The 14,642-nt window shown below is 38.9% G+C and overlaps 1 protein-coding gene across 1 annotated transcript in view; it reads left to right on the top strand.

The window, feature by feature from the left end:
• LOC119734777 (SMC5-SMC6 complex localization factor protein 2-like) overlaps window positions 1-14,642 on the top strand; it is a 202,895-nt gene that overhangs the window by 60,465 nt on the left and 127,788 nt on the right. The gene's annotated exons all lie outside the window — the stretch shown is intronic.

Here is a 14,642-nt window from a genome sequence, read left to right as displayed (position 1 = left end):
TAGAGCAGAATGGTTTAGAGAATTTTTATCTCAGGTTAACATCTTTCAGTTCTGCTCCCACAACTTTTTTTTCGGGGGGGGGGGGGGGGGGATTAGGCCAAAAAAAAAAATAGTTCTGCTTCCGATTACATGCCTTTCAAAAATAGGGTCGGTCGGTCGGAAATTTTTTTTTTTTGGCCAATTTTTTTTATGCAGATTGAATGGGGTATTCAATTATATGCGAAGTTTTAGCCTGAACTATTTCCATTGCACTATAAAAGCTATACACAAAATGGCCACAAAAAGTGAATAAAACCTACCTTAATTATTGTCAATATATTTACGTTTGATAATTCGTAAAAAAATTGTGGGAAATTCAGGTCGTTCGCACCATAGGCACAACGCTAGTCAAGAAGGGGAGCTGGCCAAAACTCCGAAGTGTGTGATGCACTGTACATGTACATTTGTACATGTGTGGCCCGCGGCCAATGGGTCGAACATTTCAGGAAACTGCATTGTATCACTCCAAATACGAGTAGTGCGATCTCAAAATGAACTCTTGAACACGGAAAATACATACACAGACAAGCTAGATCAAATCTGTGATTTAACTTGCAAAAATGTTCTTTCTCCATCGGTGTTTTCTTGGCATTTTTACGATGCCTTTCTCAGCATTTTTACGATGTCGAGTCCAACCAGTTGACAGAGCACGTGCCTGCGCTTGCATAGCCAGGCTTGTGCTAACGATAGCATAGCCGTGCACAGACTAGTTACCGCATTTTCATAATTGGCCCCTGCGCGGCGCGGCGGGAACCAGTCGTCGCCGCATTGCGCTTATTACGCACGTGATTACAGACATCGAATTGCGAAGTAGTTGAATCGCGCAGCGAATTTGTAAAAATAACGGAGGTTTCTTTTGAAAAAATAGCGAATGTAAGTAAGAAAACAATAAATACAAGCATTTTTTTATGCAAAAGGGTTGTTGAGGGGTATTTTGTGAAGACAGACAAGACATAAGGTTTTTATTTTTATTTATTCAATCATTTGTTTTTTTTTTTTTTTGGAATTGCTGATAAAATTTTTAGGGTCGCAGCCTAAAAATAGGGTCGGTCGGGTAACCGGAAGCAGAACTATTCTTTTTTTGGCCTTAGGTGAACAAAGTAATTACCATCAGAGTTTCCCCTTTTCAATACAGGGTGAGTAAAAAAAAACGGAACCCAAACCCCCAAAAATATATTTCACATTTAAAAAAATATGTAGCATCAAACATAATAATGACAGAAAGCCAATTTCATAAGCTACTTTTAGATGAAAAAAAATTACTTAAATTGCTCAATCCGTAACAAGAATATCGCCATTTAAACGCACTGGCCCTAAAACCTCTTTCGTCCAAAAGGGTGATTTCCTCTCAGATGCCGCCTTCCCCCCCCCCCCCCCCCTCCAAAAAAAATTTGCGGGAGCAGAACTGAAAGATGCTATTCTGAGATGATAGTTTACAAAACTATTCTGCTCTAGGGTTTAAAGGGAATATACATCATTTGCTTTTGCTGTAATTTTCAGAAATGGATGGAATTGGGGGGTTGGAAATATAAAGCAAATATAGTTACACTGACTTTTTGGAGGTTTTGGGTTCGAAAATGCTATAAAAACCAAGAAAAACGATCATTTTCCTGTAGTCTGGTCCCCTGACTCCATATAAGAAGAAACAGAGCAGTTTACATACATTGGGGAATTGTAAGGTCAGGGAACCAGTCTAGCTGGCTCGTACCCGTTCATAGGTTTGTAATCGATTGCAAACAAGTGCAATGGTCAATTGGGGCCAGTATTTGAAAAAAAGCCAGTTGTTTCCAACGCTGATCGGCCGATCAGCGTTGGAAATTGATACAAAAATACCACTTTTCTTGAAAATGACAGTATACCAGGTGCCATAATTTTACAGGATGCTTTAGACTGTCATTTACCAACATCCTATTAAGGTATTTCGCAAAAACTTGGTAGTTTTATTTTTCGATGTTTGCAAATGTTGTATATTCCCTTTAACATACCAATCAAGTTTTTGAATCTAATAAAAAAAAACTCCAAACCTAAAACCTGATTATTTCTAATTGAACAAAACTGTAATGAAGAATTCTTGGCATCCTGATGAGAAATAATGAACAAAAGCTAGCAGTTGACATGAAAGACGTATCATAGCCTGCACTCTTTGCATGTGAAATGTTTCTGGCTATGTCATTAGAAGGCACTGTCATTGCTTATGTTTCTTACAAGATCAAATAAGTTCGCAAACAATGCTCTATAATTTCCATGGGTTCAATTTTTTTTCGTGTTTAACGTGGCTGTTATTATTAAGCAATTAATTAATAATCCTTCCATATAGGTGAAGTTCAGAACTAAAGGGGTTACACGGGGGACTAAAATCTGATGGATTTACCTCTATTACATGTACATCCCGGTATAGAGGGACATATAAAGTTAGAACAAAGTGTAAAGTACTATATAGTTCCTTAGATAAAGACGTGGTGCACCACCGGGGGAGGGGGGGGGGGGAGGGGGGGGAGCTTGAGCATCCCCCCCCCTTCGAGGTTGTCAATTTTTATTTTATTTTTTTTTTTTTTGCTTTTCCGCTTCAAAGCGGAAAAAGCATTGTTTTTGTTCTGAATTTTTTTTCTTATCTTTTCTTTTTTTCCCTTCTTATTTCACCCCAAATCCCATAGACTTTTTTTAACCGCTGCATTTGTACCCTAAACAAACTGGTATTCTAATGAAACCTAACATACATGTATGTGAAGACCCCATAGTGAGTTTGTGTCCCGAAGAGTGACGAATGATTACGTCAACGTGGGTCACGTGACGTTTTCTTAAATGTGTGAACTTTGAAGACCCTACATCTAAAGAACTGTAAGTCTGATTTGGTTGAAACTCGGTATGTACATGTAGGTAGACCGGGATGTGTTATAGGTAAAAATTTAAAGGACGTCATCATGACGTCGATTTTTGAAGTTTTGGACCTTTAAGCCATATCTCACAAACGCAATATGCTAAATTCAAATTTCTTTTTGTATTATGTTTGTTAGATAACAGGTATATTCACAAAATTGTGAAAATTGTGTGACGTCATTATGACGTCATTAAAATGCGATTTTTTTTTTTTTAAACATAAGGGAATGTCCAATCGTCATGAAACTTGGTGGGTGGGTAGATAATAGTACAAGTACACAAAGTCTGAAATGACGTCTCGATGACGTCGGTAGATTTTTTGAGATTTTTTTCAAATTTTTAAACGTTTAACACTTTTGTTCATCTGATTGGCTTCAAACATGCTAAATTAAAAATTCTTTTTGTGTTCGGTTTGTTATGTAAAAGGTACCAGCATAATTTTGTTTGAAAAATGTGTGACGTCACGATGACGTCATCAAAAGTGCGATTTTTGAAAACACTTATAAGGGCAAGTCCGGTTGTCTTGAAACTTAGTGGGTAGGTAGAAAGTGTTAATAGTATGCTAAATCTGAAGTGACGTCATGATGACATCATCACCTATTTTTTTAAATTAAGTTATCAACTTTTTTACATTTTGTTCTAAAACAAATATATGACAAAGTATTTTTTAAAAGTATTTCTTCACACGTATTATTTTAAGAATGCAGAAAAGCCTGTGTCCTGTTCATCGAACAGGCATAGCTCTAGTTTTTCTTTTTTTTCTTTTTTTTGTTCCCACCCCCAAATCCCATAGACTTTGTACATGTATTTTAGCTGCGGCATTTTGGACCCTAAACAAACTCGTATTCTAAACTTGTATAAGGTTCGTAAGGTCATACTTATATGTATAAACAAATTATAAGTGGATAACGTCACGATGACGTCATAAAAATGCAATTTCTTAAATCACATACAAGGCTCAGTCCGATAATCTTGAAACTTGGTGGGTAGGTAGAAATAATTATTAGTATTGAAAACCTGAAGTGTCGTCATGATGACGTGATAAGCTGATGTTGTATTAATTTAAGCACTTATTACATGTTCTTCTAATGCAAAAATAGACAAAGCACATTTTTAAAAGTAATTTTTTACACGTATCTGTTAAAAAGGCGGAAAAGCCTATGTCCTGTTCATTTTATTTTTTTTTGTCCCACGATTTTACCTTGGTGATATGTATGTGGCCTATTTTCGAGTACTATGATAGGGGTGTAAGTGGCGCCACCAATGTCAAAATAGTCCGCCCCCCAAATAAAACTCCAATTTTTTTCTGCAGCCAAAAGTTTTGGGCAACATTTTTTGACGAAAAATTTGAGCCCCCCCAAAAAAAACCACCCAAATCCTGGGTGCACCACTGAGATAAAGGCCTCAGATACACCTTTGATGTGACATCATTTTAAATCTCAGAGGTTTTCTAAAATTGAATATGTTTAAAATCTGGTCTAAAGATGTGTCAGGTGACACATTTTTGGAAATCTCTGTTAATCCCCCCCCCCCCCCCCCCCCCCCCCCCCCCCCCCCCCCCCCCCCGTTCTAATTGGTACTTGATTGCAATTGGGGAACCCATTAGTGACAAACTTCTGACATGCTGTCAATTGGAGGGGGAAAAAAAAAAAAAGATCATTTCCAAAGACATGTCTAGTGACACATTGTTTGACATTGCTGTGAATCCGCCCCCTCTCTTCTACTTCAGAAGAAATAAGGCTTTAAACAAATGCACCTTTAATAGTGACGGTACACAGGATGACGTCATCGTGACAAAAATCATCGGGGACCGTCATCTGCTGGTGGTCTAAGTGTCTGCCAAGTCTAAAGTCAGTCTTTATCCCCAGGTGTTTATATGACTTGCAGTTATTTTTCAATCACACACTTTTTAACTTCAGAGATGTGCAGTGGGAATCATCCTACATATCGATCTCATGCTGTTACAGTTTTATCCCACGGTGTTTATATACATGCAACTGGAAGCAATTTTTTTTATCACATTTTTTAAACAAGCACCTCAAGCCCTGCATGGTGGTGAGTTATCCCCCTGGCTTTCCAGCCATACAGGGGATATTGCGATCGTGTATTCCTCGGTTTGTTTATGGTGTAAATTGAGGACACAAACGTGCAAAATCATCGGTGGAATCGAGGACAGGAACCAAATCGAGGACAACCTCGAATAGAAAACATTTACAAAACCAACGAGAGCTGTTGCAAAAAAGTAAGAATACAAACAAAGGAGAAGGAAAGGAGAACAAAAGAAAATCTTTGATGTACACCATAAACAAACGTGTGTGTGTGTATGTATTTAAGTTTGAAAGACAGAGAGCTACATTTTGGTAAGATTCACTGAAAGTACCGTACGGTACAGTCATCAATCTCAACCAAACTTGATATGGTATCTTGTAGTATGGTTAGACGCAGGCAACAGGTCATGACCTCCAGGGCTACTCTGAGCCAAAGATGTCTGTACATGATAAGAATAAACTGCTGGGTGTATCCATCTTTCTAGATAATCGGCAGTATAGAAATAGGCCAGTAGTTAGTTGTACTGCACTTGTCTCCACCCTTGTGAACAGTTGCCTTTATTTTCTTCGGTGATTGATCTAAAGTATTTGCTTTTCTTGCTGCAATTTTTTTCAGTAGTAATGTTTATTTGCACGATCTCGCTGTGGCATAAGTTTTAGAATTTCCTCATCGAGCCAAGGCAACAATGCACCACAAATACATTTTGATTTCATTGGTGCATGATGGTTAATAATACTTATAAACAAAGAGTGCCTCATGGACCATGCTTCATTTACATCTTGACAAGTAAGCACATGTTCCCATGGGGCATCAAAGGGGCATTGCGTCCTGAAATCCTGAAAATTACATGTTTTGGATTGTTTACTTATCCTTTTTTTGAAAATCTGGTTGAAAGAAAACCAAGCTTATGTCTTACCATGCCCAAAAAAGGAAAAAAAAAGACCTGATTGTTTACATCGGACATGAGGGAGTGTTTCCTGTCATTTTTACAATGTACAATACATGTTGTGTGTGTCTAGTATTACACACGTACACAGCATCATGCTCACGAACAGCGGCAACCAATCACCAATGCACAAAATGTGATTTAATACACGTCCGCAAAAGGCGAACCCTTACGGCTGGAATCACAACTAGCATTACCACCCCGACTCTTTGGGGTCACAAAAGTGGACCCTGAAAGTCGTTCTCACACGAATAACACAAGAATACTACGAAAGTGCCCAGTTTTTAAAGGATACTTGTGTTGATGTTTCTATCCTACTTTTAAATGTTCTTTCCGATTAACATCATTTCGTTCAAAACGCGTTTTGTAGCCCAATCGGGCATATATTTCAGGACGCAGTTCCCTTTAACTTAAGGAGGTCGTCTTTATCTTTAAATGCCTCAAAATGACAATACAATAAAATACAGACAATACAACAACATTCATTACAACAAACTAGTGGCACATGCCTGGAGTAAAGAAAAGTTACTCCACTACCATTACTTACTCCTATACCATTAGTGTACAAGCAAAATATATAAAATAATTGTAAACTATACACAATTTTTTTTTAAATACCCATAGTACTTCAGTTTAAATTACATTTTACATTTGACACGTTGAGAAGAAAATAAAAAAAATCAATACAGATACCAAACTCCAAAAAAACTCCACCCCCTTTAAGAACAATTGGGAGAGAGAAGAAGAAAAAAAACAAAACACCCCAACATACAAACAACTACAAAAAACCCAAAAAAACAACCTACAAATACATTCAAACAATTAAACAAACAAAAAACAACAATAAAAAAACCAAAGAATCAAAAGCAAGGCCCGCCCCCCCCCCCCAAAAAATACCCTCAAGGGAAGTTCCTCCTCCCCATCCCCCAAAATATGGTTAAAAGTGGCTTTAAAAATATACATTTTGTTAACGCACACATTCTTGTTCCGTAATTGTGGTGACTTGCACTCCTCTGTGCAAGGTATTTGTGGGGACCGAAAATGCTATGGGGACAGCAGAAAGTCCCCATAACTCGGTCCTAATTTGCCTAACAATAAAAAACTTCCCATAATGCCGTGTATGCCTACCCACACGTACACACACGCACACAAAAACAATATACACAGCTCCCAGAATCCATCAATCAATGTGAATAGCAGACAAGTACACAAACTCCCAGAATCCCCCACTAAACCAGCAATCACTGTGAATAGCAGACATGACATCTCAATGAATTTGTCCACCCCCAAAACAAGAGCTAAACCACCCCAGACCTCAAGTCAATGAATCAGGCAGTTCGTCTCAGTAGCGCTCAAAGGCATGCACCGCAGAGCAGTGAAGTCTCTGCGTACGAGCTCTGAGGTGGTCAAACTTCACAGTCTCAGTATGCCGACCATTCGCAGTGATGTCCCATCTGACTTTATTACATCCCATCTGACTTTATTACATGTAAGAACCCATACAATGATTTCATTACATAACTGATTAACAAAATCTTTCTCCTTAACTTTAGGGAACCCCAATTAAGAAGTTTAAATCGGCTGTCATAATTTATTTCCATATCCGTCTCTGCCCGAGTATCATCCTAGTCGCACAGCGCTGTGGCTTTTCTATTTTGTCAATAAGGGTGGAATTGTAGAGGTGCCATACTGGTTGAGCATATTCTACAATTAGCAAACAAGAGCCTTGTAAAAGGCAAGTTTAGCATCTTGACATAGGTCTCTAGCAACACCAGTTATGTAACCCAACATTCTTTTAGCCTCAGTAACAACAAACTGCGCATGATTATTTCAAGTCACTTTGTTATTCAAAATAACTCCCAAGTATTTATACTCTGTTAAGACATCAAGGTGAACATTGTCAAGGGTGTACCGGTGCAAGGGAACACCTGGATCTCTAAACCATGTAATTCGCATAACTTTAGTTTGGTTGACATTGAGACGTATTATATTATTAAGACACCAACAATGAATTTGATCAAGATCTTGTTGTAAAACAATTTCATCCTCTAAACAATTTATCGTCCTATACAATAAAGAACCATCTGCAAACTATGAGCAAGTAGTTGAAGTACACAGAGGAAGATTATTGATGAATAAGTCAGACAGAAGCGGACCCAAAACACTTCCCTGGGGGATACCTGAAGACTCTGGGAGCCATGGTGAAAATGAATCTTTGTAAAAGACACGTTGATCTCTTCCAGAAACAAAAGATTTGATCCATTTCCAAATGTCCCCAGATAAATACTGCTTAGCCAATTTTTAGAGCAAAACATCATGAGGCATCACATCAAAAGCTTTGGCAAAATCAAGAAAAGCTGCACCAATTTTGGGTGGGCAGGGTTTGTCAAGAATTTTAAGCCAAGTGTTGGTAACATTAAGGAGTTGAGTGACACATGAACGACCTTTAATAAAACCATGTTGCTCAGGTGACAATAGTAAATAGTCACTAAGATGGGATTGAATAGTACTGGCTATGACAGTCTGCATGATTTTGCACACAATCGATGTCAAAACAATGGTTGGTAATTAGAAATTGAACTAGTGTCACCTGATATAAAAGGCCTTGGCCTTGAGGGTTCAGGGCCTTGCAATTTTGAGTCAAGGCTCTTCAAGGCCCATAGATTTTTGTATTTTCCAGATAAATCTGTTCGAAATTTTGCTGTTAGTGTTACCATTTTAATTGTATTACGATGGAGGAGGGAAACACCATATAGATTTGTGTGTTGGGCACACTTCCACTTTTATAGCATCAAATGTTGTTACCATTGTAGTAGATTTGCTGCAACAATATTCCGTACACTTGTGGGGCTAATGAATGATCACTTTAATTGCATATAACTATGGAATAGATCTGATTGGTTGTACATGTCTCCCTGATAAGTGCTAAAGATTTGCATGTATCTGTTTTAGATAATGCTGATATTTCTGACCATGTTGGGCCAGCAAATAAAAAATTCCCAAATCAGTATCTTGGATCCCCCTTTTGTTACACTTGGGAGAATTGTGTGTCAATATAGAAGTAAATCATTATTTTGTTTAGTTAAACCATATTGAAGACCTGAACTTATACTTTAATAGATACAGTGCAGTCATAAAACGGTGTAGGCCTATGCGAGCATGTTGATTGCAATTAAAGAAATGTTGTTCTTCGTAACGAGCAATTCGTGATGATAAGGGCGGATCCAGGGGGGCCAAAAAAACCCAACGAAACCATTTTTTTTTATGTGACGTCGTAATAAAGGCAGGCAATGAGTACACCACATCTTTTCCTCAAAAAACATCTGTTAAAATGGTCAGAAATTGCCTCAAATCGCACCACAGAGCATCTCGAATCCAAACATTTTTCAGGGCCCTTAAGCGGGCCCCGAAGCCCAAGCCATATTTTTTTGACCCACTTTTTTTTTGGGGGGGGGGGGGACCAAAATTTCTTTGGCTCCCCCCCCCCCCAATTGTGTTCTGGATCCGCCCTTGCGTGATGATGTGTCACTCATGTGACTATAATTAGTTCTATATCAGTGGTCATTTAATAAAACAGGGCCTTGGCCTTGGCCTTGGCCTTGAGGGTTAAGCCTTGGCCTTGGCCTCGAGGCTTGAGGGTCAAAGCCTTGGCCTTGGCCTTGAGGGTCAAAGCCTTGGCCTTGGCCTTGGCCTTGAGGGTCAAAGCCTTTGCTCCAACACTGCTCGTGACTGATCTTGCTGGTTGAACATTGCTACATCTAAGTTCAAAACATACTGCATGATGGTCACTCCCCACCGGATTGGGACAAACGGTTATTGTGCTAACCAAGTTGGGATGATCCATAAACACGAGGTCAATGATGGTTCCATTCTCCGAATCATGTGAACACTGACGTCTGACATCATCCACAAGTTCAATCAAGTCCATTGTTGACACAACACGGGTAAGGTTCTAAATGTTTGTTGTTTCAGGATTCATTATTCATTCCTGAATGGCATTTTGTATCACAACTCTCACATTGAATGCTCAGCTAATTTTTCTCATTGGTTAAGTACACACATTACAAGGGTTTTTAGCAGGACCTGGGTTAGCATGAACATCCCTGCCAAGTAGTATGCATTTATCGCTTATGTCAGCCTGCTGGGTACTGGTGGAATTAGAGTATCGGCATATTTGGCTACCATAAAAGCATTGTTTATACATGTATGACACAATATGCGTATCAGGCAATGACCACAGGCCTAGGCCTACATCATGATAATGTACGGTAGGCTAGTATCGTTAGTGACATTTATTCATCAAAACTGCAGCCTTGCCAATCGCACGTGTAGCAGTGGCAAGCAAATAGTCCAATGATCAGGGCCAGAAGATTGATGAAACCCATATTAATAATGTAGCATTGCTGCAATTAGTCTGGTCGATAAGTCCGGATGATCAACAGTACATAGATACTTACAATAAAAACGAAGTATGTTCACGAAATCAAAGATTGCCGACCATCATCAAATTTGGGATCGAACCATAAAGTAAAACGTCAAGAATAGTCCAGGCAAAATACTTCATTTTTTGAGTGAACCTCAAACAAATTGCAACAGAATTTTTTTTCACCACAGTGCATTTCTATAAGGTCCCTAAAATGACATACTAAAAGTCCAAAAAAATCCAAGTGGTGGAAATATGCCTAATTTGCATAAATCCAAAATGGCCGAAAATTTTAGGACTTTCACATTGATTTGGTCATATTTCTTATACTCAATAGCTTTTTCAGGTACTTAAAACGACAATTGTAGTCCGTTTACATTGATTTCATAATTATTCTAGTCCTACGTAACTTTCAAGATCCCCATGTTTCCCAAATTCGCCATATGCCGTATAATAATTTGCATAAATGCATTATATTAATTTGCATAAATTAAAGTTAAAATTATGGCTGTCATGTGTGGACATGTCACAATTGAATTTTCCTGATAATCCAAGTTCAGTTATTTATACATAAATATCACACCACAGTGCATTTCTATAAGGCCCCTAAAAAAAGTCCAAAAAATCCAAGTGGTGGAAATATGCCTAATTTGCATAAATTCAAAATGGCCACTCAAACCATGATTTTCATATTGATTTTGCCATAACTCTTGTCCTACATTGCTTTTTGGGGTACTTTAAATAACAATTTGTCCTTTTACATTGATTTCATCATTATGTTAGTCCTGGGTACCTTTGCCGTATAATAATCTTCCCATACAAACGGACAAACCGCCAGCACCACCATCACTACTTGAGGTCATCAGATGTGGGTGTAAGAAGCGTTCTTTCGTTTTGGACGGTTAGTCATGACGGTTCGTGACAGCTCGTCATGACGGTCGTCGTCTTCGCTAAAACGAAGGGGCGTGATCAATGGATCTTGGCCAATCAACTGGCTCCTCTGTACGGTAAACTTTGTTGTTCGGGAATAAAGACTTAAGATTATTATTCACATAATTATGGAACACACACACACACACCTACCCGCCAGGGACTGCCACGTCGAATGCCATGGGCGTCGCCAGGATTTTTTCTAGAGGGGGTAATGCACATTTCGCCCCCCCCCCAAAAAAAAAAAACCAAATACCTGTACTTTTGCCAGCATATTCTCAATTTATCTTTTTTCGAGGGTGGGCATGGGGGCATTTACCCACCACTTTTTTGATGATAAAAAGTAGTAATTAAATAGTAAAGTCTGTCAGGAGCAAGTGTGGCCCATTGGGCCATGGGCAGCGCCGGCATTTATCTCCGGTTTCAGAGAATATTTCTATTCCCCCTGGATGGGATGCTAGTCCATCGCAGGTTACTCCACAGCTTATGCCGGCACCCATTTATACTCCTGGTTGGAGAGAGGCAAGTGTGGATGAAGTCTGCCCTAGGACACAACATAATGGCCAGCAGCTGTATTCGAACCCCTGACCCTCTGATCATGAGTCACAAACCCTAACCACACTACGGCACAAAAAAGGAGTTTGATCACTGCTTGCTCAATTGGAAGTTGGTTGCTGCCTCGGCAAATAATATGGAAGACATAATCTAACTTTTGAAGCGAATTTCTGGTGCTGCACATGGCTACCCGAAAATAAAAACGTCAAACTTCAATTTGGAGATTGACGGATCCTCTAAAGTCCTTGGAGTTATTATAACACATGCCTGTCATCTAAAAATACACAAAATTATGGCTGTTTTGTCTTTGCACAGACGTAATAAAATTATATTCTGAATTATCGAAAGAACGGTTCGTGGCTAGACTGTACGAATCTTAATTTTCTGCATAAGCAATAGAATATGCTTATTTTCAAAAAAAATAAATATTTTGTGGCTTTTTGGTTTTTGCAGGGCATAATAAAAGTTTGCTCTGTTATTTTTTGGTCCCATTTTAATAGTTTATAAAATTAGGCAGCTGCTGAACGGCAGAGGGAATTGCAACCGCCCCCTCTTAATCTGATACTGTAGAAGGAGGCTTGTTGGAAATGAGAGGCTGCAATTATTGTCCATTTGTCTTTTGTTCTTCCTCGTTTCTACTCATAAATATTAATTTGTGAAGACAATTTTTTTAAAGCCAGCCATCCAGTCAAAGTAATAGAAGCAGAAAAAAAGCTGCCTAATATGGGAGACGTGATCCACTTTTTTTTGGTTCACATTATGACTACTCAAAAACATAAGCAGTGTCGGTAGACTTCAATTTGGAATTTGACAGAGCCTCTGAGTCCCTGGAGTTTATGTACCATATGCTTATCATCTAAAAATACATGTTTTTATGCCCCGCGGCGAAGCCGAAGGGGCATACTGTTTCCGCCTTGTCCTTCCGTGGGTGGGTGGGTGGGTGGGTGGGTGTGTGTGTGGGTGGGTGAGTTTGTCTTACATACGCAGTGTGGACTTCCGAACAAAAGACGTCCACATAATGTAGGTAGCACCGACGTTGTGTGGACTTACCCCACGTCCACACAGTGTTTCCCCATTTCTGGAAAACAGGTTTAGAGGCATTTTTGGGTTAGGTTTATCTGTAGCAGAATGAAGAGAAACACTAAAGGGAATCATAGAAAAAAAATTGGGTTGAAAGAGTTTTCACAGTTTGAGAAAAATGAGTTTTTTCACTGGTTTTTCTTAACTACACGAAAGCAATGGAAAGTCCACACTAGTCATGTGAAACAAGTATGGGTGGGTGTGTGGGTGGGTGTGTGGGTGTGTGTGTCCGGACAAATCTTGTCAGCGCGATCACTTGAGAAATACTTAACATATGAACTTCAAATTTGGTTTGTGGATTGTCCTTGGTAATCCTAAGAAGCCTTTTGCATTTGGGGCCGAAAGGTCAAGGGTCAAGGTCACAGTGGCTGAAACAATAGAAATTTTGTCAGCGCGATAACTTGAGAAATACTTAACATATGAACTTCAAATTTGGTTTGTGGATTGTCCTTGGTAATCCTTAGAAGCCTTTTGCATTTGGGGCCGAAAGGTCAAGGGTCAAGGTCACAGTGGCTGAAACAATAGAAATTTTGTCAGCGCGATAACTTGAGAAATACTTTACATATAAACTTCAAATTTGGTTTGTGGATTGTCCTTGGTAATTGTAAGAAGCCTTTTGCATTTGGGGCCAAAAGGTCAAGGGTCAAGGTCACAGTGACTAAAACAAAAGAAATTTTGTCAGCGCGATAACTTGAGATATACTTTACATATGAACTTCAAATTTGGTTTGTGGATTGTCCTTGGCAATCCTAAGAAGCCTTTTGCATTTGGGGCCAAAAGGTCAAGGGTCAAGGTCACAGTGGCAAAAACAAAAGAAATTTTGTCAGCGCGATAACTTGAGATATACTTTACATATGAATTTCAAATTTGGTTTGTGGATTGTCCTTGGCAATCCTAAGGAGCCTATCGCATTGGGGGTCGAAAGGTCAAGGGTCAAGGTCACAGTTGCTAAAACAATAGAAATCTTTTATTTATTCTGAGATCATAGGGATTAGGGATTAATTCATATAAAACCTACAGAAGACACTAATGCTGTCAATGAACGTTCCATTTGACCAAGGTACATGTAATTTGATGTTAGAGTGGTGTTATGTCATGGAAACAGTCACGGTTGCAGGGCATTTGTGTTTGTAAACACACCTGACTTGTTTATTGTGGCTTTCTTGTTTTTGCAGGGCATAATAAAAGTTTGCTCTGTTATTTTTTGGTCCCATTTTAATAGTTTATAAAATTAGGCAGCTGCTGAACGGCAGAGGGAATTGCAACCGCCCCCTCTTAATCTGATACTGTAGAAGGAGGCTTGTTGGAAATGAGAGGCTGCAATTATTGTCCATTTGTCTTTTGTTCTTCCTCGTTTCTACTCATAAATATTAATTTGTGAAGACAATTTTTTTAAAGCCAGCCATCCAGTCAAAGTAATAGAAGCAGAAAAAAAGCTGCCTAATATGGGAGACGTGATCCACTTTTTTTTGGTTCACATTATGACTACTCAAAAACATAAGCAGTGTCGGTAGACTTCAATTTGGAATTTGACAGAGCCTCTGAGTCCCTGGAGTTTATGTACCATATGCTTATCATCTAAAAATACATGTTTTTTATTGTGGCTTTCTTGTTTTTGCAGGGCTCTGAGCCAACGAAAGATTGGTTCGCGGCTACATTGTACGTTCTGTTGAAACTAAACTGGTGAGGTACCATTGCAATCAGTTATGGCGAAAAAAAGAGAAGTGTATGAAATAAAATAGT

This window comes from Patiria miniata, unplaced genomic scaffold (genome assembly GCF_015706575.1).
Source record: "Patiria miniata isolate m_02_andy unplaced genomic scaffold, ASM1570657v1 HiC_scaffold_10, whole genome shotgun sequence".
Classification (NCBI taxonomy): domain Eukaryota; kingdom Metazoa; phylum Echinodermata; class Asteroidea; order Valvatida; family Asterinidae; genus Patiria; species Patiria miniata.
The sequence above is the reverse complement of the archived record's forward strand: the minus strand, read 5'-3'. Positions and strand labels throughout refer to the sequence as shown.